Below are 26,615 nucleotides of genomic sequence, written 5' to 3' on the forward strand. Positions count from 1 at the left end.
TAGCATGTTCTATGGTAGTAATACCGGAAATAGAGAAAGAAAGAAGAAAGAAAGAAAGAAAGAAGGAAAGTGAGCAAAAACTAACAGTTCCAGAGCTGGTCTCTGAACTAATAAAAATACTTCAGCAAATATTTAGCAAGGAATCAATTTCGTGGCAATACTGTCAAAAAGGTATCTTTTTTACATACAATATAGCAGTAGTATTGAAGACCATCCCTGCAAGGGAAATACCAAAAACCCAAGAGAATTAATTCTATTTGCCAATGTAATCTGCCCTCCCTTTGTTGTTGAGAAACAATGATCTAGAAGCACATTTTAATGAGCAAATACTCCAGCCTCGAGTGTGTGAAAAAAACAAACAAACAAACATTCAAGCAAACAAATACAAAATTTATTTTAGCTTCAAGTTGGTAAGCTGCTCCAGTCTACGTGTGATGTGTACAAGTTTGGTGATGAATTCAATGACTTCTTTGAAACCTCTTTGATTACAGTAATAGCCATTGCCAATGACACCTGTGGATCACAAGAATACCAAAGATGATACGAAACAATTGTTGTTGTTGTTGTTGCACACACTGTGCACATTTATTGCATTCAAAGGCCTCTGGGAAATATGCAAGGAGGTTACATGTTAAAGTACAATAATTAGAAAGTATCATACACTGAATTAATAGACATCACAAAAAACTCTTAAACAGTTGTGAAGTATAATAGTCTTCATTCTAAGTTTGAAGGCTTTCAACACTAACTGACAAGTATTAAAATTTATTTTTGAATCTGATATACTCATGAGATTTTTCAACTTACAAAAATTCAGTTCATTAATTGCTATTGTGGGTAAATATTCTGTTCATGGCATATTGTAAAGTGGACATACTAAAATAAAGTGATAATTATCTTGTACAGAAAGTCAGCAAAATCCTTCATGTCTATCGCTGACCTTGATCTGTCTGTCAGTGATCTTGACCTACATTTCTGTCACTAGCTAGATGTTTCCAGAAGACCACATCCTTGATATGCAAATTGCAAAATCTATTTAACATCACAGAGACTACTACTCAGATCTTGTCTATGGTCACAAAGTTCATCTGAACATTTTCAAAGTAGACTTGAAGTCTCCTACTTACTAAAGGTCTTATCGATGGATGCATTGGACAGCAAAGTACAGTTGAACATGGTGAACTGTCTCTTCAGATGCCGAGGGATGTCACTGTGACCGCCTTCCAGTTGGATCATGGCGGCCATCATCTGGATGCTGGCGATGATGGTGAAGTCACCAGGCTTGAAAAGGTTGTAAATCCTCCCATCTCCATCATCAGATGTACAATCTCATTGGTAATCTAGAAGACATAACAGAGTTATTGAGCTTCCATTATTTGAAACACTATCCAGTTAAAAACAAGTCATCGTTGATGACACAGTCCCCACTTGTTAATGGGTACTTTGATTACAGGTCCTCAGAGGGGATAGAGTCCTCTTCATTAGGTCTGTGATAAAAATACTTTTGAATAAATTCGCTTAATACATGTCTGAGTTGTAGTTCAGGACATGAAAAATTGTAATAAAATGGCCACATGTCGGCCATATTGCAGGTGCAGCCAACGGAGCTATTCATCGAAAAAGCTATTCCAGGAGCAATTTTTGAGGGCAGGGGAATTTTAATTTTGCTAGGGCAGGGGACATGTTTTTAGGTGGCAGGGGAGCAAATTTTAGTTTTTTTTGTAGGGCAGGGCGGATATCGGTTGATTCTCCTGGGGACAGGGCTTGGCGAAAAACTTTTTGAGGGGAATTGTTTCCAGGGCGGGGAAATTGGCAATTTTTTTTTTCGCGATAGGGCAAGGGAGCTTCAAAAATTCACAGTGGGAAGGGGAAACAGGAAAAAATAAGTGGGGAGTGGGTAAAAATGAAGTTTGAGAGTGGGAGAGTAAGTCGAAAATTTTCTGTGGGAGGGCAAATTATGAACAGCTAATTAATTACCCTCTTGACTTAAATTTAATCAGTTCACATTATTTGTCATGCACAATGTATCTTATCATAGTAAGGACCTTTTTAAAAGTGCATTGTTCGTTGGCTGCACCTGATATTGGATCGTATCACAAAACAAATCAATGTGCATATGTATGACATAGGTCAATGTCCTTGTACCAAGTTTGAATAAATCCGTTGTGATATGCCTGAGTTATGGTTCTGTACATGAAAAAATCGTAACAAAATGGCCACACGGCAGCCATATTAGATCGTATCACATGAAAATTGACGTGCATATCTATGACATTAGTCAATGTCCTTGTACCAACTTTGAATAAAATCAGTTGAAACATACCTGAGTAATGGCTCTGTACATGAAAAAATCGTAATAAAATGGCCGCCTGGCGGCCATATTGAATAGTATCACAAAATAAATTGACGTGAATATGTATGACATAGGTCAATGTCCTTGTACAAAGTTTGAATAAAATCGGTTGAGATATGCCTGAATTATGGCTCTGTACATGAAAAAATCGTAACAAAATGGCCGCCTAGCGCCATATTGGATCGTATCACCAAAACAAATTGATGTGCATATCTATGACATTGGTCAATGTCCTTGTACCAGCTTTGAATAAAATCGGTTGAAACATGTCTGAGTTATGGCTCTGTACGTGAAAAAATCGTAATTAATGGCCGTCTGGCGGCCATATTGGATCGTATCAAAAAACAAATTGACGTGCATCTGTATGACATATGAAGTAATCCTTGTACCAAGTTTGAATGAAATCGCTCCCGGCATCTCTGAGATATCTGCGTGAACGGACGGACGGACGGACGCACACACGCACGCACACACGCACGGACATGACCAAACCTATAAGTCCCCCCGGACGGTGTCCATGGGACTAAAAAATGACAATCCATTGGACATAATACCTTTCATGACTTTTGTGCAGAAGCAACAAATATACAAAGGACACCTTTGCCAGTATTTCTTGATGCCGCTGGTAACTGTCTTAGAGGGCCTTCTCAGATCACTCATTGCATGTGTGTGACCCTTTGACCCTTTGGGCCCCCTAGGATGATATCAAATTCTCAAATTTTTGGTGTATGTCAATTTGACCATAGACAGTCACTTTCTCAAGTGTCTATGATTTACCGCATCATCTGATGTCAAGCACAAGGATTGGAACTAGAAACCCTGTTGAGTGTATCCACCATCAATTTATTATAATATGGTAGCAGAATATAGTAACTGTTTCTGTCTCAACATTTTGATGAATCCACTTGAATGCAAAGAAAACCTGTCCACACAGACACCTTTGTATTCAGGGCATTTCTCAAAGGTTTTCCAGCCAATAGTCACAAGTTGAATCAAAATTTACCCTTCCAACAAGAACATATCTCTACTACAGAGACAAAGTCAGCCATTTTGTTTGATATGAGATACTACTTATTGTTTGACGTGTTGAAAGATACAGAATGAATGAGTGATCATGCATATATTCGGCCTCAGTTTTAGACACGATACATGAAACCATCGCGATCATGAATTAATGGTCATGACCATTAATTCATTTTTGCCATGGTTTCATTTAATGTCTAAAACTGGGTTCGAATACATGCATGGTCACCCATTCATTCAGTATCTTTCAACATGTCAAACAATATAAGTAGTATCATGCATCAATCAAAGTTCATGAAAAATGGCTGACTTTGTCCCTTTAAGGACACTTGTGCCATACAAAGCATGTTCTAGATTGATAGGTATCACAATACATTAAGCAGTTCACCCCACATCGTTGTAAGAAGGTCCTTGATCACAATTGATAACACTGGGTTTGGGCTAATTAAACCATGATGGTGAAAGTGTTTTAAAGAGGCACTTTACCTGGTCACCCCATTCGTTGATTACTGGCATGGTGATATCGTCAACGAACGCTGTCATTTCTTAATGATTGGTGGACCATAGGTGTTACCCATACGTTTGTCAACATAGCTTTCAATGGTATGCTGTGGAAATGTACAAGAAAGTGAATACTTAGAATCTGAATAGTTTTGTAATTTTTTGCAAAGTAGTCTTTAGCATGCACAGATCCCATGAAAAGTCACTGAACTACCATTTCTCACTACACACAATGATGGCTATTCACATTTTCCTCTCATTGGGATGTCAAACACTAACACATCAATTACATAGAAGAACATAATGTGTATTTGTCAAAATGAGAAAATCTTTTGATTTTCTGGCCTTTGAGATCTGCACTTCTTCACCTCACTTGTATGACTGTTTTGTGCTTTGTGTTTCTGACCGTAATATTTTCCATCGTACTGTTATTCTAGACTTGTATTAAGGTAGTGTGCGCCTCGAAAGTGAAAAAACTCATAAACTATTTGCTCAAACTTTCTTGAATGAAACTTTCAACCATTCTCTTACCAAATCAACAATAAAAATCAGGGGTCACCTTGCAAAGTTTTGAACTAGCGAAACAAATTACTCAACATTTTCTGATATTTGAAATTAAAAATGGCCGCCATTCATCAATATGTACGTATCTCAGATTACTGCAAGTTGCCTTTATTGCACACATTGTGAACTATTCTCAGGTGTGCCAAGTGTAACTACGTTGAATTCACACCTTCAATCAGTATCTCTTGTATTGATATTGATGGGAATATATAATACCCAAGCTAGAATACCCCGTCGTCACCCACAGTTGGTGTCTCCCTATTGTTCTATAATCATGTCATTCTGACTAACATTAGCGCCATTTTTTATGGAAATCTGAGGTTCAATCGGCTCTGTCACAAAGTCAACTTAGACTTACCTGTTGAATGACGAAGGCTTCAAGAATGTCCATCTTGAATTCCAAATTCTGAGTGGCATATCTGAAGATCAGTGCAAATGACCCATCAAAGAGACCTTCCAAAATGGCAGATTCTTGTGGAGAGCGTCTGTTCAGCAAACCCTGTCAAAACAATATCAAAAGGTATAAAAGTGTAAAATTTCCAATGGTTACTGTGAAATGTCAATCCTCTGATACTGTGGTGGTGACAATGAAAAAACTATGAAACAGAAGCAACCAATGATGCATAAGCATTGTCAGTATTCATGATTGTCATGCAATAGCATGTTTACAAGGTCCATACACTTAAAGTCAGCAAAAAAATCCAAGACTTTCAAGGACTTTTTCTGTCAAGGGCTTTTTTGGGTCTTAACATAAAAGTTTTCAGAAATAATTTTTACAATATATCATTTTATATCACCATTTTGTCAACATCATGACTGATTATCTAGTCATTTAGTCATTTTTGAAAATTGTGGGGGATTATCAATTTTCCAGGACTTTCCAGGACTCAATTTCATTTCAGGAACTTTTCCAAGACTTTCCTGGAGGTTTAAAAACTCAAAAGACTTTCAGGAGCGTATGGACCCTGTGTTTGGAATCTAGTATGCTCACCAAATAAAGTCAACTGAGTTTCCCATGAATAAAAGGAAAGTAGACAATTGAATTATATACCAAGAGGCAACATGGCTTTCTCACCTGTAAAATTGGTTTCCAACCAAGACCAGTGGAGCTCATGTAGACCATACCATTTCGTGACACAGGGGCTGGTAAGGCATTGTCAATGTTGTGCACTTCAAAGATTATTTAAATTTACAATTTGGTGCCATGGGAATACGATCACCGTTGGCAAGGGTGAGCTTGTCATCCAACACACTGTTCAGGTTCTCAATCCAAATGGCGTCTACTGGGCCATCAAGAACCAGCCAGATGTGTTCACCTGTAATTTTTTGTCAAAGAAAGAGAAATTTCATCATGAGAACACACCAGCATGGTGACATGACAAGAGTATCATGAAACAAACTAGAGAATTGGAAGCGCTCACTTCTAGACTCGTGTGATATTGACATACTGATATCACTGACTAAGTGCAAGAGGGATATCATTCATCCGTTCATTTTCAAAAAGTGGTGAGGGTCTTGTTGTCATCCAACACACTGTTCAGGTTCTCAATCCAAATGGCGTCCACTGGCCATCAAGAACCAGCCGAAAAAAGTGGAATACCAAACATACACTTACGCCATTAATGGAATACTGATTAAAAGTTATCAACCGGTGTGAGTGAAATGATACCACATTCTTTGTTTGCAAGCTTCATCATATTGTCAAAATATGAAAGTCTGACATCTTTCCAGCACAGGGCTTACATGTATGATAAATTCATTTTAGGTCATTAGGAACTGACAAATATTATGTGGAAATACCTAAGAGTGACTAATGGAGTAAAAAAAATATAGGTCCTTATACATCTCAAGTGTGCAGTGACAACTTTTACCTTTGGGTGATAAATAGCAAATTATATCATACCAGTTTATTGATGGCCCAAATACAGAGATCTGATTGGTCATTGAAACTCAAAAGGATACTTTGTGATGAGTTCTTGTATAGAAGGGACAAATTATCTTAACAGCCCTCATGAAACTTCTCTGCAAATGAGCATTCTTTGGTAGATATTTCACCAACCTGTTTTGGCTCTCAAGGTCTTTCTCCAGAGGATGGAGAAGGTATTGTCTGTCCAGTCGTTGGTGGCCACATCCAATCTACCGAACATCTGTGGTGCAGTAATGGCCTTGTGGTTCATTCTCATCTCCCTGTGTGGTTCTCCACAGTCAGTCGTGGCCTTCATCAGCATGCGAATGCAGCAGGTCTTGTCGGCACCATTGGGGCCCAGAGTCATCATGCCATGACAGACACGCTGTGTCTCAAACAGCTGGAGAGATTGGAAGAGTATAGTTGTATGTATGTGAGTGACGCTTGATTTTTGTAACATAGCAGGGCTTGAAGTATAATAACTGTGGTGTACACTCAGAGGTTGGCAAGTCCAGTGGCTTGAGTTCTGGAACTACCAAAATTACTGAGATCGGTAAATTTTTAATTCAACTGACCCAATGAACCAGTTAATACTTTAACACTATCATCATCACCCTGGTTTGGCCCAAACTTATTTTTATCAACATGGTGATTGTGGATCTGTTTACAGGAATTAGGGGTGAACTGGTTAAATGGATATTGGTCCACGGACAACCAAACACTCAATGTGTTACGCTCTTTTGCATCTATCATCGAACACTCAACTTCATGAATATTGATACATCTCACGAATTCATCAGTGTGTTTCCTTTGAAACTTCAGGAGTTGATAAGGAACTTCCTAAGAGTTCCAGACGCCGCCGCGCTGGCGACAAGTTTAATGTAAACATAGATACTGTGTAGGTGACTGTGAACAGTATCTGCTGTAAGTACCGGTACGAGAGAACAGGCTCCCTGAACGCAGCCGGTGATAGACCAGTGCGAGAACGCACCAGAGTTATGGACAACGTTCTCCAACATATCGAGTTCTACAAAAGGCGGCAGCCAAGTATTTACTTACACGAAATCAGAAGAAAACTTCTTGATAATTAAAACGTGCCATCGCTGGCGACAATCCACCGAGCGATAACCAAATACCTGAGCATGAGTCGAAAGAAAATATCAAGTCTTGCCGCCGAATCAATGACTCCAGCTATCGAACAATATACACTGGAGTTCATAGAAACTGTTTCTGACTACAATATAAATCAAATTCATTGGTTTGATGAGTCTTCGGTGATCCGAACTTCAGGCAATCGTCGTTTTGGACACGCAGAAATCGGAACACCGGCAGTTGAAATACAACGGCATGCATCGAACGCTACATACACGATCAACCTCCTTGTCAGTGCTACGGGTGTCGATCATTCCGATGTGATCGTTGGACCATCAAACGGGTTGGAGTTACTGAACTTTTTCGATGAGGCTGTTCAAGTTACAGATAATTTTGGAAATCCGTGTTTGGCCGTCGGTGACTGTGTGATTATGGATAATTGCGGTTTCCACCACTCGCGATATGTTGAACAAAATCCCACCGACTATTGCAGGAGAAAGGGTTCGACTGATTTACCACCACGTTCAACGCTTGCGAGCCGTGTTTCAACTATATAAGAGTGAGCTTAGATCTAATCAAGATTTTGCTTACAGGTTCACTGAACTAGCGACTGCTAATGCCATAGCAAACATTACTCCCGGTGCTTGTCGTTTCTTTGCGAAAGAAAGTGGTTTCATTTGGGACCATCATCATTCGTAATGGTCACGATAAGTTACGCATGCACATTTGTGTCGGCGTGAAGAAATGAACCAGCATGATGTTGACTTTCAAAATGAACCAGCGCAATGTTGACTCTCAAAATGAAAGTTCGACTACAATTCTTGTTTCTCTTTGGAAATGAGAATCTTAGTTTCCAATTTCACACATTTTAAAGCATTTCTTTGTCGGCCATGACTGCACAGCTCAGTGCAGAGCACTGAGCTCAGTGCAGAGCATGATATTTAGGCACGCGACCTTCGGCAGTTGCTTGCCAGACGTAAAATTTTCTTTCAGCGTGGTTAAAAATAGCAGAAGTAGACTCTAAGTTGACATTTGTTGATCGTGAACACGAGATTTCTGATGGTCGGGAAGTGTCCAGTCTTTAATTTGAATTGATATTGTTTACCTGATACAAACATGCACCATAATATTGGAAGTGAACATTAAACACAAATTCCGATGACATTTTCACGTACAACACTCATTGGTACCATGTGCAAACCATAGATTGTGTATGTACAAACCAACGAAGTCTAATAAAGCATTGAGCGTTACCGCGATCACTGTGCATTCTATGTAAGCGAAAATAAATGTGGCGCACCCATGTTGTGTGCCCCAGCAAGTTTTATTTGTTGGCACCGTTTTGTCTGGTGAGTTTGTAGCTATATATATTATTACATGGTTGAGGCGGCGAACTCTTTGAGGGATTTTAAGTTCCTTATCAACTCATGAAGTTTCAAAGGAAACACACCGATGAATTCATGAGATATATGTATCAATATTCACATGAAGTTGAGCGTTTGATGATTGATACCAAAGAGTGTAAATGACTTTCAAGAGCAGCTATCAATCAAGGACCATGTTATATTGCTTTTACAAAACAGAACACATGCACAGTGCATTAACACCTTAATTGCTTCATTCTAGCACTTTTCCTAAATATGAACACTGCGTGCCAAACAAAAGGAACTGCTACGTTTTCATCTCATCATGACAAATTTACTGACTATCATGTTGAGGGAATAGATATTCTCCAATCAAGAGTTGAGAAGATTACTATCTTCTGATTTTCCAACTGTTGTATATCTCACCTGAATCAGTTTGAGTTTCCATGATGGGTGGGCAACAAGTCCTGCTTCTTCAACTCTGTGGACAATAGCGCCCTCTAGCATTGGGTAGCCAGCCTTGTCCAGTGTGCTGCCAGGGAACAAATCACTGATCAGGGACAGGAGAGAGGTTTGTCTTCATCAACCTAGTAAGAGAAAGAATTTACATAACATGGTAAGTAATCACATTGACTTATGTCTGCCTATTCTAAAGAAGTGACACAAACCAAAGAGCTATCTGTTGCAGACTTCTCACACGTTAAGGAGGTACGCTACCATTCCCAAAAATGTTTGGACATTCTTGAAGTTGACTTTTCTGAAATAATCTTTATGTGTACATTGCAAAGATATGAAAAAAATATGGGGTACCCATGCAAAATTTTTGAAAAACACATGCCAAAATTGACAGAAAACCACTAAATCTCCCATTTTGCGAAATTTGCACTTACCAGCAGAATCTTTATTTTATCGCAAACGATTAACAGATCCCAGTATGCATACCACATTTTTGCATTGCCAGGACAGCTGAATTAGGACAATCAACTAAAATTTGTGATGTCTTGTCTTAAAAATTAAATATTAGACCCTAAATTATCATTAACTGTAAAATTAGTCTTTTTAAAAAATATAAACTTCATATAAATGCACAAAATAATTTTCAAAATGTTAAAAAGTACAGCAATATCTATCAAACAGACAATGTTCTTTGATTTAGAAGCAAAAAAAGTTGGGGTCACCACGCAAATTTTCTTACTAAACAGCAAAAAGTGACGAAAAAAGGTGAATTTTGTTAGACCTGAGATTTGACCCTCTAGCTTACTGATATTATGTCAGAGCTACAATTGTTAATTATTCTCTACTGATCTTTCAAAATAAAAATAACTGTTGATTTTTCAGTGCAAAAATATAATTTCGGTTGTTTTGATTCATAAAAACTTCTGAAAGAAATATTATAAGGTCACTAGCATGATTTTTTGCCATTTTGTCCTGTTATTCACGCTCACCAGGTTAGGTTACGCGCAAACCTTCTAGTTTCAAAAGGTCTGAGTGATCAAAATACTGTATTATGATTTACATGTCAGCAGAGATTTCATCATTTTACAAGCAATGCAATATTCTCCAAGGCTTCAAAAAAATGGAGGGGTGACAAATTTATATTAAAATGCATAATTTTCACATTCTTTTGTCATGAAAATGTAAATTTTGTGTGCTTATTCACACATAATTGGTTGCTCCTAACAGAGGGGTGGTCAATATCCCCTCGTAGAGAACCCTGTGATGCCATCCGTACTCTGTAGTCAAATGTAATGGAATGATCTTCAAAACCTTGCTCTGAGAAAGATAATCATTTTTACCTAGACTAAAAATTTCTCAAATGCAAATTTTTTCCTTTTATAAAAGTCTCTTTCATTTCCAATTCAGATGGAAAGCTTTTGCATCTTGCAAACATCTTTGGCTCTGACGTCACATTTTCAACATTAGCTGCAAAGCTAAACATTACAAAAACCTTGTCTCACTGTTTGTACCAGATATTATAATGCAGCTTGCTCACGGTTATGATTCAACTATACCAGCAAATATGGTTCTATCACTTGACAGACTATCATCCTACAAATGATTTTTTTAACCTGCTGACATTTGCTGTCAAATAAATCTTTAGACCAATTCAAAAGCAAAAATGTAGACCTAGGATGCTGGCTCCATGTGCAGGCTGTGTGCACGACAGCAAACATCATGCATCACAGAGAAACATAAATGTTCTTTTGTCTTTCAATCTTTTCATAGTAAATGAAAATTGCTAGCACAGTTCCATTTGCAACATTGAGCATTATGACTTTCCCTACAGAAACTGAGGCCACCTTAAATCATTTGAAAATGAAACATTTTCTGAAAAGTCTAGACTTGCTCCAAGTCTGTTGGCATGTAAACATAAAAACAGAATAAATTGAAGGAGTAAACTACAGAAATTCTCCCAGTCATTTCAAAAAATACCACCAAGGGCACAGTGTTGGTCCCATCTAGCAAGCAAAAAGAGGTATTATTCCTATATTTACTTGTGCTGTTGTGTTTGCAAAGAGTTTGAACTTTCAATGTTTAGGCAATAGTTCACTTTGACAACCAGTTTTCAATTTTGAATCAACAGTCAAAATTTGGTAGCCCAACTTAAAAATGGTCAAGTAACTTAATCACAGTTAATTAAATTTGAGTGGACGGACATCTTCACAAATGGACATACTTGCAGACTGACGCCAGATGCCTGTCAGATATCCACCCCAAAAGCTGTTTCAGACTATGGTCATAGTAGCTAACAGCCAGACAATGCCATGGCACTTCGGACACCCTGGAGACTGCAGCGGGTGTCCAAAGTAATACAAGTTACACAACATTTCTGATTCCCCTCTTAGACAATCATCTCAAAATTTGCACAAAATTCACACTTTTTTTTTATTTTCACAATTTTACAGCATGTGAATAGGTGTTGCAATTAACCTTTGGCAAAAAACACTTGATTGACAATCTATGGACGCAAGATGGTCATTAGTACATTTGCGTTTTATTCATCAGATAAAATTGAAAGGCCTTTTTTCGATGATTATACAACTTTACTTCCAGAGACTCATTAAAAGATAAATTGATAAATCTTCACACATGGTATCTTTGACTCTTCACAGGTTTTACAGATTCAAGGCTTCACACACTGATGGCAGGGCTCTGAATCAATAGCTTTCATCCTTCTGTTGCCAAGACAACAACAAATTACACGTTCTCTCTCTCTCTCTCTCTCTCTCTCTCTCCATACAGAAATGTCACTAATAATCTATTCGTAAGCTATGAATTAAAAATGTCTCTCTGACTGCATGAATGGCACTTTGACAACATCTTGTCTTCATCCCTTCTACAGGATGACAGTGACGTATCCAATTTATACTGGCACTGGTAGTGGCAGCATTTTCAATTTGGAACAAAATATGACCATACATGTATTTGTAGCTTTTAAGAGTAATGTGCTTGTGTTTGTCTTCTTACTCTTTGCTAAATGATGGTAACACTGAGGGCAGAGTGTGACAAGTAGCCTAGTATAACATTCATGTATGCAATTTTGACCTGTCCTTAGGAAAAGTATGAAAATCAAAAATACAATACATGAACTACATGTAAATGTTCTCTTCCAAACCCATGGACATCTTCAGTGGCAGTCCCTAATCCCAGGTTCTCATATTTAATAGTTGTTGACATTGACTGCTTATATAATTTTAGTCCATATTATTATTCTCCTGTAAAAGTGGTGCACAGATTGTTACATGTAATATTGTACAGCTGATAGAATACCTACCCCTTTAAAACTTCTTCACAATTTGCATTGGTGGATGTTGTTTTAAGAATTTTACCAGTACTGAACTGGTTGGTCTGGCTGATACCATCACAACAAACACACACAAGTGTGCATGATATTGGAAAAGCCAACACATGGCTATTTTTTACAGAATACCACCCACAGAAATACTTACATGTAAGCTGCCAGGATATACCGGTACATGTATCCTAAAATTGCCAGTTAATTGAGCCATTACAGTACCTATCTAAAATCATACTCTCACAAAATTTCCAGCAATTTTAACAATTAGGCAACTTCACTTCTTGGAAATAGTTTCCCATTATGCCATCATGACAAGGCCACCTTTGACCATTGATCTCAGGATTTCACACACATACACATGTACATGCAGTACTTGGGAGCAATGGACTGAAAAACTCCATGTGGAGATGGGATACTCTGCCAATTAAGCGTTGAAATCAAGACGGATGCACAAATCATGTCTGTTTGATACACTGGTGCTGCCAAAACTGATGCGCATAAATTCTTCCAGACTCCATGGACTAGCATCAGATGACAGGAACTTGACCAATTAGTTTTCAGTGTGAAAACCAAGAAACTCGTCACACACACAAGATATCACAACCTTACCAGGGTCAACCATTTGATATCTTTGATATTGTCTTTGATATATCTTTCCTTTGCAAAAATGACCTTCACCTACAAATGTACTTCTCTGTCAGTTCCCAGATAATACTGTAATTATTCAACATATCTGTCATCTCAATTCATGTGTACAAGAGCATTACACCAATATTATTTTGTTTATAAAACCTGCATTCAAAATAGAACGGAAGAGTTGCCTTCAGGCTGTTATGTTTGTGTCAGATTCCTTTTTTTTTACTTTACTACAAAAATTCATGTTCAAATGTAAACAATTATTGACATGCGGTAACAGTTTTACCTACAGCGCTAAGTTACAGGCAAGCCTTGCCACTTCGGTGCCTGATATGCATGTTTTTCTTTCTCACACTAAAGTTTTCATATCATTAACAAGAAGGAACCTAATGACTGGATTGTTTGTACAGGATAAACAACAGAAAACTGACACCGAAATATATCTGACATGTAAGCCTTGAGATATATTACTATCACCAGTCTTGGGTGCAAATTAATGTCTTACGACCAGATTACAAAATTTTGTAATTACCGAATACGGCAACTTGCGAAAAATTCACCTTACTACAGAACAAAACAAGTTTGAACCATCATGGCATCTCACATCCACCTTGAGGGCATTATCTCAAAAGATACATGTATGCCTAGAGGGAATTCAATTGTTGAAATAGAGATGACCGCAAGACATCTAACTGGGGGTCATTCTCTAGTAACGCTCCATAGATAGGCTGAAAGAGTTGAGTCATAGGCTATTTTCTACATTCAACTGCTCATGATAATTGGAATTATTAAGCTATCTTGCTGAAACCAACTTTTGCTTGTAACAACATAATTGGTCAATGAAGATTTATGTACATGTACCGGTACATGAACTCTTAGAAATGCACGTATATGCTTTATGCTCTGAAATATTTCAAAATAAACGATCAATCCATCAAAATTCCAGTCACTCTCTGACATATCACAAACCTGAGAGAACATCACTCTCTGTACCTTACCTCTTTTCACATCAAAAAATGTTCACCTTTCCAGTGTTCTGCCGAGCCGCGGCCTTGCGCCATTGCCGCAAAAATAAAATTGAAGACCCCAAAAAAATCAATCATCGGGTCCGCAAGGCGCAGTGCGCCATCAGTCCCACTAAACTTTCGGTAAAAAAATACACTTATTTACGTACTATACGAAAAGGCCAAACGTGGAAGTATACATTCCACGCTGCTCATGCGTGCATGCTGCTCGTGAGAACATGAGACGTATTGCTTCCATAGCAACCTTCAGTGATTTTTTATTTGCATAATCGCGAACTAGGTTGGCTAGATTCAAGTCAGCCAGTCAGCGTCTCTGTTAAATTCAATGCCTCACAGTACTCTCTGGAAAGGAAAATCGCTTCCGTGAATAAATCAAAACACCGAGGCAGAACAATTCTTAGTTTCTTTGGACCAATTCCGCCCTAAAAAGGCAAATCCAACAACCGGACGAGTGAAGACAATACGATCGAACATGACATCGTGTCTCAGCTGTTTAGGGACTGGACATAAATTACAGGGGGGGTGGGTCGGTGTTTTTCGAAAACCGCTGCGTAAAAAATAGTGACCCTTAAAAAGTTCATGCACAAAAATTAGTGACCCTCCCCCTTATCCGTGCATGAAAATAAGTGACCCTCCCCTGTTACTCAATACCCCCCAAAAAACCCGCAATGTGTTAAAGACCCCCTTCTGACTTGCTATACTTTTAAGTCGCCCTCCCGAAAGGAAGGCAAAATGTGGCCGATATAACGCGTTGTCCAAGAAATATCAAATCATATGTGTGTGATAATTCACGTAAATGTACTTTGCTTGAAGTGGCAGGTAAAAAGTGCATGCCTGTACAAAAAATGTAATTTTTAGATTTTATCGATAATGTTGATTCACTATACATGTAGTCGACTATAAGAAAACTACGAACGTGTATTTTCCAGTATAAAACTAGCTATATCTGTTCATATACAGATGTTTAATAACTGATATAGATATACTTGATTAGCTTGGGTTGTTTACAAGTGCACATGTGAACAAGATATTTGATTTTGGAATTTCTGTCAAAATGTTGATCCACTATACATGGGAGTCTATGACAAAACTATACATGGGAGTCTATGACAACACTGTCAAAAATTTTCAGAATTAAAAATTTGCACTATTTGTGCATATATGGACCCTCAATAATTGACATAATTGTGCTTGATTAGAAGAGGTGGTAAAATGTGCATCTGTGTACAATAACTTTGTTTTTGGAATTTCGCATAAAATGTTGATCCACTATACATGGGAGTCTATGACAAAACTGTAAAAAAAAATTTTCAGAATTAAAAATATGCACTATTTGTGTATATATGACCCTGAATAATTGACATAATTGTCCTTGATTAGAAGAGGGTGGTAACACGTGCATCTGTGTACAATAACTTTGTTTTGGAATTTCGCATGAAATGTGGATCCATTATACATTGTAGTCTATGAGAAACTATGAATAATTTTTTTTAAATACAAAACTTGGCAATCTGTGTATTTATGTATGCTTGATTATTGATATTGATGTTCTTGATTAGACGAGAGTGGTTACAAGTCCATGTGTGTGTAAGAAATTTGATTTTGGAATTTCACCGAAATGTTGATTCACTATACATGGCAGTCTATGGTGAAACCCTATGAATAATTTTTTTTCCAATACAAAATAGGTAAATCTGTGCATTTATGTACACTGAATTATGGTATGAATGTTCATGATAGACTAGAGTGGTTTCAAGTCAATGGTTGTGCAAGAAATTTGATTTTGGCATATCACTTAAATGTCGATTCACTATACATGGCAGTCTATGGTGAAACCCTATGAATAATTTTTTCCAATACAAAAATAGGTAAATCTGTGCATTTATGTACACTGAATTATTGGTATGAATGTTCATGATAGACTAGAGTGGTTTCAAGTCAATGGTTGTGCAAGAAATTTGATTTTGGCATATCACTTAAGTGTCGATTCACTATACATGGCAGTCTATGATGAAACTATGAATAATTTTTTTCCAATAAAAAAATAGGAAAATCTGTGCATTTATGTACACTTGATTATTGGTATTAATGTTCATGATTAGACTAGAGTAGTTTCAAGTCAATGGGTGTGCAAGAAATTTGATTTTGGAATTTCACTGAAATGTCCATTCACTATACATGGCAGTCTATGATGAAACTATGAATAATTTTTTTCCAATACAAAACTTGGTAAACCTGTGCATTAATGTACACCTAATTATTAGTATTAATATTCATGATTAGACTAGAGTGGTTTCAAGTCAATGGTTGTGCAAGAAATTGATTTTGGAATTTCACCAAAATGTTGATTCACTACACATTGTAGGCTATGAGGAAACTACAAATAACTCATAGGTTATCTGATCCTAAATTGTTATTCAAAAGTTGTTCGACCTGAAGCTTCCAGTTGTTATTGATGACACTATGCACTATTCTGAACAGTTTGTATTCTGTCAATGTCCTCAAAAAATTTAAAAATGTACATACAGCGACATGAACGTTTGACACCGACCTATACCCAATGTATTGTCAATGGGAGAATGATGTCAAATAAGTAATCTCCCAAATTGTTATTGAAAGAGTTATTATAGGGGACAGTTATGCACAATAGTGTTGAATAAGTAGAAATCATAACTTAAATCAATGTGGCTGCTTGGATCATCAACACATTGTTTATTATACCTGAAATTTGCGCCCGAAGGGCGCGCCGAAAATGGTAATGGCAGAAAATGAAAGTGCCAGGAGGTATTTTTTCTTTTTTCAGTATTCCATAACGTGCACATGCAATTTCAGCTTTGATGCATAAAAAAAGGTGACCCTCCCCCATAGGCTTGCACAAAATTTTATGACCCTTCAAAAATGCTTGCGCGAAAAATGGCGACCCACCCCCAAAAAACACCGGCCCACCCCCCCCTGTAATTTGTGTCCAGTCCCTAAGAATTCTAGAACTCGGGGCTACAAGATCAGTTCTACACTTGGTTCAAGTCTTTGTGAATGTTTGAGTGGGGTGAACAGAATGATTTGTGTTCTGTTTTCTGTTGAGTGGGGTAAACGCTGTACAGGGGAGTTTCTCATTCAACTTGCAGCCAAGCTCCTTCATTAGAGCAATATGCGGAGATTTCAATCAGTACAATATTGTCCGAAGCGATGAAAATCAGAACAATGTGGGGTGACTTCGCACGTCAGTGATTGCTTGGTACGCAGACGAATACATGTTTTCACTGAATATAACTCTCGACAACTTTTTTCAGGTAATGTCCCATGATTTACGATGGTCAACCGATCAGTTTTAAACGCGGTCGATGTGCAAACTTAATGCCATATTTTCTGTGCGTGTAACATACTCGTACTCGATATGCGTGTTCTTTCTTTTCAGCCAGAATAATCGGGGGAGGGCTGTCAATCAGTTTGTATTGGCTTTACGCACGGTCCCCTTTTGTAGAGGAACTGTGCTTTACGTCACTGTGTACACGGTCCGTCTAGCAAGTACTGTGCAAGAAGTCCAAATCGGTGAATCCGACAGACACTAACTCATTACTGCGCAGACTCAAAGGTCACGCGTTTTATCACTGGGAACACCTGGCCTGGGCTGCCAAATTGCAAATAGGTGAATAAGAAATAGGAGGGACACAAGAGAAAACTATTACAAATGGTTTTATTCTTTAAAAATTCACCGACTTGAACCCAGTCTAATTTCAGGGGCGCTCTGAGCCAAATCTGTTAGGAGCTCAAGACATCCTCAGAGCCTCCGATCATAGCGCCATGCTCTGATATAAACCCCAAGTTATCGGCATGGCGAAATATAAGTACCACTCAAATCAAAATTATATTTTCGGTAGAAAGGGAGATGTACTGTATATTTTGGTCTTTTGAGTCACCTGTGAAAGTTTTACTGTATTGGCCAACAAAATGCTGAGGATTGGGCAACAGCCAGCGGTATATCCGATCGAGAAAACCTTATTCTTGCAAATAACAAATAAATTGTAGCATTACGTAAAGTCCATCCGGACCACAATCAACTTTGATATATGCAATTCAATGGCTACAATGTGATTGAATTTCCCCAGTCGCCTTTGTTTTGACACAATTAGCCGTAAACATTTACCCGTAGTCCAATGACTAAAAAATGTAAAGGACTATTTTTGTCTGTCTTTGTTTTCACACGATCAGCCACAAAAGTGAAAACTGTAATATTCATGAATATATTAATGGCTTTGTTGACCATAGGCAATATATAGTTAGGCTTTCTGTGGTCAATTATGCGTTATAACACGATACGCCACAGCACCGTTATATTCACAGCTAGGTCGCACCCGTTGAGCTACAATGTCGAAGTCTATCGCCGCGCCAGTAGTCAAGTACACACAGGTAAGCCAAGAGAGAACAAAATATTATTTTCCGGATATATGGGCAAAGCAAAGGCAGCGACCGAAACCAGCAAAATCTCGCCCTCTCATTCCATTGTTATTGATGACTTGGCGTGTACATTTTACAAAATGTCAAAAATTATAGAGGCATTGCATAAACAGTCAGTGTTAACAGAAACAATCTGATCATTCCACATGCTCTAAGAAGAATACTCAAAACAATGTGAATAAAAGCACAGACAAATATAGTCGGACTGGCTTGCCTTTTGTTCCATGGTCGTCTCGGTAGACTATTGCCTTTTCATATTAAAATGAGCTTCGAAGGTGTTAAACTTTTTGGAGATTTTGTTTGTGGTTGATAATTGCTCGAGATTATGCGAAAAATACGACGAGATGGCATCGTGCTGCCAGTCGAGTAGCAACCATAGTTACTTTGTGAGCTCTCAGGGCAGAAACACTGCTTCACGCCAATCAAAACATAACACGCCAGCAGTTTCATAAACATGTCCTTCCTTGACGAACGTGTAAAAGACGGTATGACTGACCGTAAACCATATTGTATAACTAGACAGTATCGATAAAAGACTTTCAATTTGGTTCAGACGCACTCATTATATATTCAAAAAGTATGAGAGGAATTTTGAAATGGTAAAACTCACTTTCCTGAAGCTCAAAACACTCCCGTTTTCGTCAGCACGCCAATTCCGCTAAGCACCACACGACAACAACAGCACAAACTTTGCCGAACAAACTTTCGCTTAACCATTGGCGAAAGTCCGCAAATTACCGAAGGATGCATGGTCGGCACTCTTCGAAAAGAGAGGCGAGAGCAACCTAAGGCGAGGCGAACATGGATGGGGTACGTAACCGCTTCACGCCTTGAACAATACCCCGTTACAAGTCTGTCTATATTTGTCTGTGATAAAAGGCAAAAAAAAGTCTTTATTAAGTTAAACAATCGCACTATAGACTTTTTAATGTCTTCTAGGTGTTCGCTCTTTTATTTTTCGTTCGCCCTATCGTTGAATACCTTCATACGCTGAAGGTAATTATTGTACCTTTTTTTGGCAACAGAAAAATCGAGTTGTATTACTTCCGCTGTGCCTTTTGTTTTAAAGCGCCAAAATTGTAATGAACGTACGTGAAAAGTGACTTGCGGATATTTCCGCCGTTTTCTTTTAATAGAGTAATATGGTTGGTATACCGAATTTATTGACCGATTAAGGACTGAACAAGTGAATAACACTGTCATAAGTGCTGAAAGTGGCAAGTAAATTCAAACATTTTAAAATCAATGTAGATTTCCCGCCGTTTTCAAAACTAATCATGAGAAAGAAAAAATAAGATTACATTGTGCCAAGAAAATGTTGGCCATCGTGTGTTGTGCATTCAAGTATATGGCATTATTATACATGTACCGTCGAAAACGCTATGATTTTGCATGAGTTAAAAAGCCGTATGGAACGTCCGTTCCGTAACACGTACGGTTTCAAGGCACCCCATCCCCTGCGGCTGTATCTGTGCTTTCGCTGTTGAACGGTTTCAAGGGACTCGTTGGACGAGTGCCAGAACATGTCTCGCGCTGACTCTGTACGTACGTGTGTAGTGCACACACACTATCTTGAACTTGCATAAGCGCGTCCAAGATAGCGTTCCACACTTACGCTATAAATCGAAGGAAAAATTTTTGACATTGCAAGAAAACGGTCATTGCACGAAAACGGACAATTTGATGCCCCAGTCACGAATATAAGGTGTATGATAATAAAGTTATTACGAAAACACCGCAAAGGATGGACTCGGATATATTGCGCCGCATTGCCCTCCGCTTCGCGTTGGACGATGCGCTGCGCCAATGTCCTCGTGCAGCCTTTTTGGTATTTTCGTAATAACCTCATAGTATGCATGTTTCTTGAATAATCATGACGTGTATGTGCAAGAAATATTGCATTTTTTATACTTTTTTCTAGTGTGCCAACTTATGAGTCCGACACCCTTTTATTATTATACCTGTTAAAACGCGTAGCAAATCAGCAAGCACTGATACTTCTATACATGTCCCTCAGTTAAAACATTTACACGAACCAACTTTGGTTTGACAATAAAATCATGAAAAATTATGTATAAAATTCGCAGCTATTGTGGCTTAACTTGAATAAATTGGTAAAATGGCCTGCAAATTTGCAACATTATATACCAACATTACGGAAAACGTTAAAATATTGTAATTTAAGGAGTTAAAATCACACGCAAATCACATGCATAACGTCAACTTGGATGTTACTTGATGTTTATCCATATCAAGCTGTGTCACAGAGAAACCAGTGGCGTTTCCGGATGGAGAGAGTATGGTAAGACAATAATCCGCTCAACCTTTGGAGGGACCGTGTTTGATATAACGCTGAACCTGACAACTGAGAGAATTACTAAATCAATTAAAGTCTTTATCGATTATTTAGAATATTTCTTGTGTTGTAACTCCATCCATGGCCAGAAGTCGGGATTTTTTCATTTTAGACATTTTTACATTTTAGTAGTGCATGTTTGACATGTTAGGTCGGAACTAACGTGACCAAAAAAGCCAATCGTGCAAACCTATCGTGTATCGTGCACGCCTAACGTGTACGGACCTAACGTGTCTAAAATGTCTAACGTGCATGTCATTTTAGGTTTTCATCATGAGTCAAAATCTATCATGCCAATCGTGCAAACCTATCGTGTATGGTGCAAACCTAACGTGTACGGACCTAACGTGTCTAAAATGTCTAACGTGTATATCATGACTGTACCATTCAACTTATCTGGAGACCCTAAAATGACATACACGTTAGACATTTTAGACACGTTACATACGTACTCGTTAGGTATATGTACGATACACGATAAGTTTGCACGATTGGCATGATAGACTTTGACTCGTAAACAACCTAAAATGACATACACGTTAGACATTTTAGACACGTTAGCTCCGTAAATCTTAGGTCGGCACGTTATACGATATGTCTCAAACTCTATCATGCCAATCGTGCAAACCTATCTTGTATCGTGCAGACCTAACGTGTACGGACCTAACGTGTCTAAAATGTCTAACGTGTATGTCATTTTAGGTTTTCATCATGAGTCAAAATCTATCATGCCAATCGTGCAAACCTATCGTGTATCGTGCAAACCTAACGTGTAGGGACCTAACGTGTCTAAAATGTCTAATGTGTATAGGCCTATGTCATTTTAGGTTTTCATCATGAGTCAAAATCTATCATGCCAATCGTGCAAACCTATCGTGTATCGTGCAAACCTAATGTGTACGGACCTAACGTGTCTAAAATGTCTAACGTGCATGTCATTTTAGGTTTTCATCATGAGTCAAAATCTATCATGCCAATCGTGCAAACCTATCGTGTATGGTGCAAACCTAACGTGTACGGACCTAACGTGTCTAAAATGTCTAACGTGTATATCATGACTGTACCATTCAACTTATCTGGAGACCCTAAAATGACATACACGTTAGACATTTTAGACACGTTAGATACGTACTCCTTAGGTATATGTACGATACACGATAAGTTTGCACGATTGGCATGATAGACTTTGACTCGTGGACAACCTAAAATGACATACACGTTAGACATTTTAGACACGTTAGCTCCGTAAATCTTAGGTCGGCACGTTATACGATATGTCTCAAGATTCACGTGATGGCCTACAAACACGGTAAGGTCTAACTCTATCATGCCAATCGTGCAAACCTATCTTGTATCGTGCAGACCTAACGTGTACGGACCTAACGTGTCTAAAATGTCTAACGTGCATGTCATTTTAGGTTTTCATCATGAGTCAAAATCTATCATGCCAATCGTGCAAACCTATCGTGTATGGTGCAAACCTAACGTGTACGGACCTAACGTGTCTAAAATGTCTAACGTGCATGTCATTTTAGGTTCTCAACATGAGTCAAAATCTATCATGCCAATCGTGCAAACCTATCGTGTATCGTGCAAACCTAACGTGTACGGACCTAACGTGTCTAAAATGTCTAACGTGCATGTCATTTTAGGTTCTCAACATGAGTCAAAATCTATCATGCCAATCGTGCAAACCTAACGTGTACGGACCTAACGTGTCTAAAATGTCTAACGTGTACGTCATTTTAGGTTCTCCACATGACTACAATTTCTATCATGCCAATCGTGCAAACCTATCGTGTATGGTGCAAACCTAACATGTACGGACCTAACGTGTCTAAAATGTCTAACGTGTATATCATGACTGTACCATTCAACTTATCTGGAGACCCTAAAATGACATACACGTTAGACATTTTAGACACGTTACATACGTACTCGTTAGGTATATGTACGATACACGATAAGTTTGCACAATTGGCATGATAGACTTTGACTCGTAAACAACCTAAAATGACATACACGTTAGACATTTTAGACACGTTAGCTCCGTAAATCTTAGGTCGGCACGTTATACGATATGTCTCAAACTCTATCATGCCAATCGTGCAAACCTATCTTGTATCGTGCAGACCTAACGTGTACGGACCTAACGTGTATGTCATTTTAGGTTTTCATCATGAGTCAAAATCTATCATGCCAATCGTGCAAACCTATCGTGTATCGTGCAAACCTAACGTGTACGGACCTAACGTGTCTAAAATGTCTAATGTGTATAGGCCTATGTCATTTTAGGTTTTCATCATGAGTCAAAATCTATCATGCCAATCGTGCAAACCTATCGTGTATCGTGCAAACCTAATGTGTACGGACCTAACGTGTCTAAAATGTCTAACGTGTATGTCATTTTAGGTTTTCATCATGAGTCAAAATCTATCATGCCATCGTGCAAACCTATCGTGTATCGTGCAAACCTAACGTGTACGGACCTAACGTGTCTAAAATGTCTAACGTGTATATCATGACTGTACCATTCAACTTATCTGGAGACCCTAAAATGACATACACGTTAGACATTTTAGACACGTTAGATACGTACTCCTTAGGTATATGTACGATACACGATAAGTTTCCACGATTGGCATGATAGACTTTGACTCGTGGACAACCTAAAATGACATACACGTTAGACATTTTAGACACGTTAGCTCCGTAAATCTTAGGTCGGCACGTTATACGATATGTCTCAAGATTCACGTGATGGCCTACAAACACGGTAAGGTCTAACTCTATCATGCCAATCGTGCAAACCTATCTTGTATCGTGCAGACCTAACGTGTACGGACCTAACGTGTCTAAAATGTCTAACGTGCATGTCATTTTAGGTTTCATCATGAGTCAAAATCTATCATGCCAATCGTGCAAACCTATCGTGTATGGTGCAAACCTAACGTGTACGGACCTAACGTGTCTAAAATGTCTAACGTGCATGTCATTTTAGGTTTTCATCATGAGTCAAAATCTATCATGCCAATCGTGCAAACCTATCGTGTATCGTGCAAACCTAACGTGTACGGACCTAACATGTCTAAAATGTCTAACGTGCATGTCATTTTAGGTTCTCCACATGAGTCAAAATCTATCATGCCAATCGTGCAAACCTATCGTGTATCGTGCAAACCTAACGTGTACGGACCTAACGTGTCTAAAATGTCTAACGTGTACGTCATTTTAGGTTCTCCACATGACTCCAATTTCTATCATGCCAATCGTGCAAACCTATCGTGTATCGTGCAAACCTAACGTGTACGGACCTAACGTGTCTAAAATGTCTAACGTGTACGTCATTTTAGGTTCTCCACATGACTCCAATTTCTATCATGCCAATCGTGCAAACCTATCGTGTATGGTGCAAACCCAACGTGTACGGACCTAACGTGTCTAAAATGTCTAACGTGCAGACTTTTACAGTGTTTAGTCATGCACGTTTGCCTTACACGTTTGGGTTCTATAATGTACAATGGCATACAACTCCCCATAGCACGATAGCTTCAACAATGTGAAACGTGCATTTTTACCATCTACTGGCCATAGCTCTGTAACTCTAGTCACAAGGAAAAGTACGAGTTTCAGACGATCCTTTGATGATATCTCAGGTATGTTGGAGGTTCTGTATCGGTACTCTGTGGAACGTACCTAGGTCGATACAGAACCTCTCACATAACTCGATATCTGTGACATTTCCAATGAAGACATGTTGACCAACTCATATAATCCGCTGATAAGACCCATAGCTTGAGGTAGACTATTAGGCAATGTTAATCGACTAACTGCTGTGACGTTGATGTCAAGTGTAAATCTAGGAATATAGCTTATTGTATTCATTAGTGGTAACGGTTGTCAAGGCTTTTAGTCATCTACATTACTTGCTTTGGTTCTAAAGCTATGAAAGAAAGACATTTGTCTGAAAAGACCGTATACCTAAAATGAGCAGTTTGCATATCATTTATATTACTGATTCCTCGGAAACTGAAAACCAATGCACGCCGCTGCCATCCACATCGGAAACGCATCAGTCAGAAACAGAGCAGTCTCAAAACATTGAGCAGCCATGCATCGGAAACTCAGCCTTCATTGAGGCAGGCCAGTGTTTCCGTTAACGCAAAATCCTGCGCATTTTACGCAAAATTGTTCTGAAATACGCAAAAAAAATCATGACTGTGTAAACTAATACGCATTGAGAAATGCTGCCCCATGACACGACGTACTTGCCGCACTGCATGTATTGCATTGTATTGCCTGAATGTGGTTCAATGCAGGACAAAATTAGAACATATGCACCTGCTTGCAAGTGACATTTATCATGATATTGCAACATTTTAGATTTTAGCAGACCGCAGCACTTTATGCAACATTGTATTTCGATCATCATCACAAAACGTCACGTCAATCAGTTCTGTACAGACAATGGCACTACAGATGCAAAACATTCGAGAATCGATCGAGTCTATGTTGAACTTGTTGGTAACACAATACAGTTGGTCATTACGTCGCATGTTATTTGGAAAGTGTTTACGGATGACCATTTAGAATCTGTCGGGTTGCATTCTTGAGAGGTCCCGCTGGACTTTGAACAGTATCTGCTTTTGTTGGCCCTTTGAAAACACTAATTTCACAGTCAGGTCTTTTCTTGAACATGAACTCATTGGGCTGCTCAACGATCATATACGGGACTTGCATCACGGCATGGCAAGCGTTCAGCTACACCTTGAAGCTCCCCAGGTTGTTGTTTTTTATTAATCACTTTGTGACTAATTTTTACTCACATCACTTTGTGACTGATTCTGACCTTTCTCCCTTTTGCTGGGGTTCATGTTCTCAACGTCGACACGGTTGGCCGACGCGCCAAATTTGTCATCGATGGCTGAAGTTTTGGCGGGCTGAGCTGCGGTCGAACCGACTGATGGTGGATGACCCGTTTTCTCCATCTTCCTGGTTCTAGGTGTACTCGCCTCATCGGTAGTCTGTAAGGAAGTAACCGCCTCACGTACTAGACAGCGCTGTCCAGGCAAAATATCCAAGTCACGAAGATCTTGTTCTTGTATCGCTCTCAAAGTTCGGAAGGTAGTGAAGCCATTCCGAACAAGGCATGCGATGGTATCTTCAGACAGACCAAATTCATCCTTTGCAAGTTTCTCCATTCGTGTCAGTTCCGATTCAATCGGTTGAGCTGCCTCTGATGACGATGGCTCGTTACTCTTCGACGACTCCTGGCAATTTTTGTTGTCATTTTAGCTTATTGATACGCATAAACTTGTAAAGCTGAACAAGACTCACGCCGTACAGGCAAACAGATACAAATCACGTGACCAACTATAAAACGTCATCATGAATAATCAGGCTCATTATAATATTATAAGCAGGCTTATACTACTCATAGAGCATGCGCATTACAGGAAACCCTCCAAGTTCTACAGAAAAGACTGCCCAACTCACTTCAGATACTGATTCCTTAGCCGTACGCATTTTGAATACATTTAC

General features: G+C 38.7%; 1 pseudogene; it reads right to left on the reverse strand.

Moving 5' to 3' along the window:
- Positions 1-233: 233 nt before the first annotated feature.
- Positions 234-26,275, reverse strand: LOC139139901 (dynein axonemal heavy chain 5-like; annotated as a pseudogene).
- Positions 26,276-26,615: the final 340 nt, after the last annotated feature.

This window comes from Ptychodera flava, chromosome 9 (genome assembly GCF_041260155.1).
Source record: "Ptychodera flava strain L36383 chromosome 9, AS_Pfla_20210202, whole genome shotgun sequence".
NCBI classification, from domain to species: Eukaryota; Metazoa; Hemichordata; class Enteropneusta; family Ptychoderidae; genus Ptychodera; species Ptychodera flava.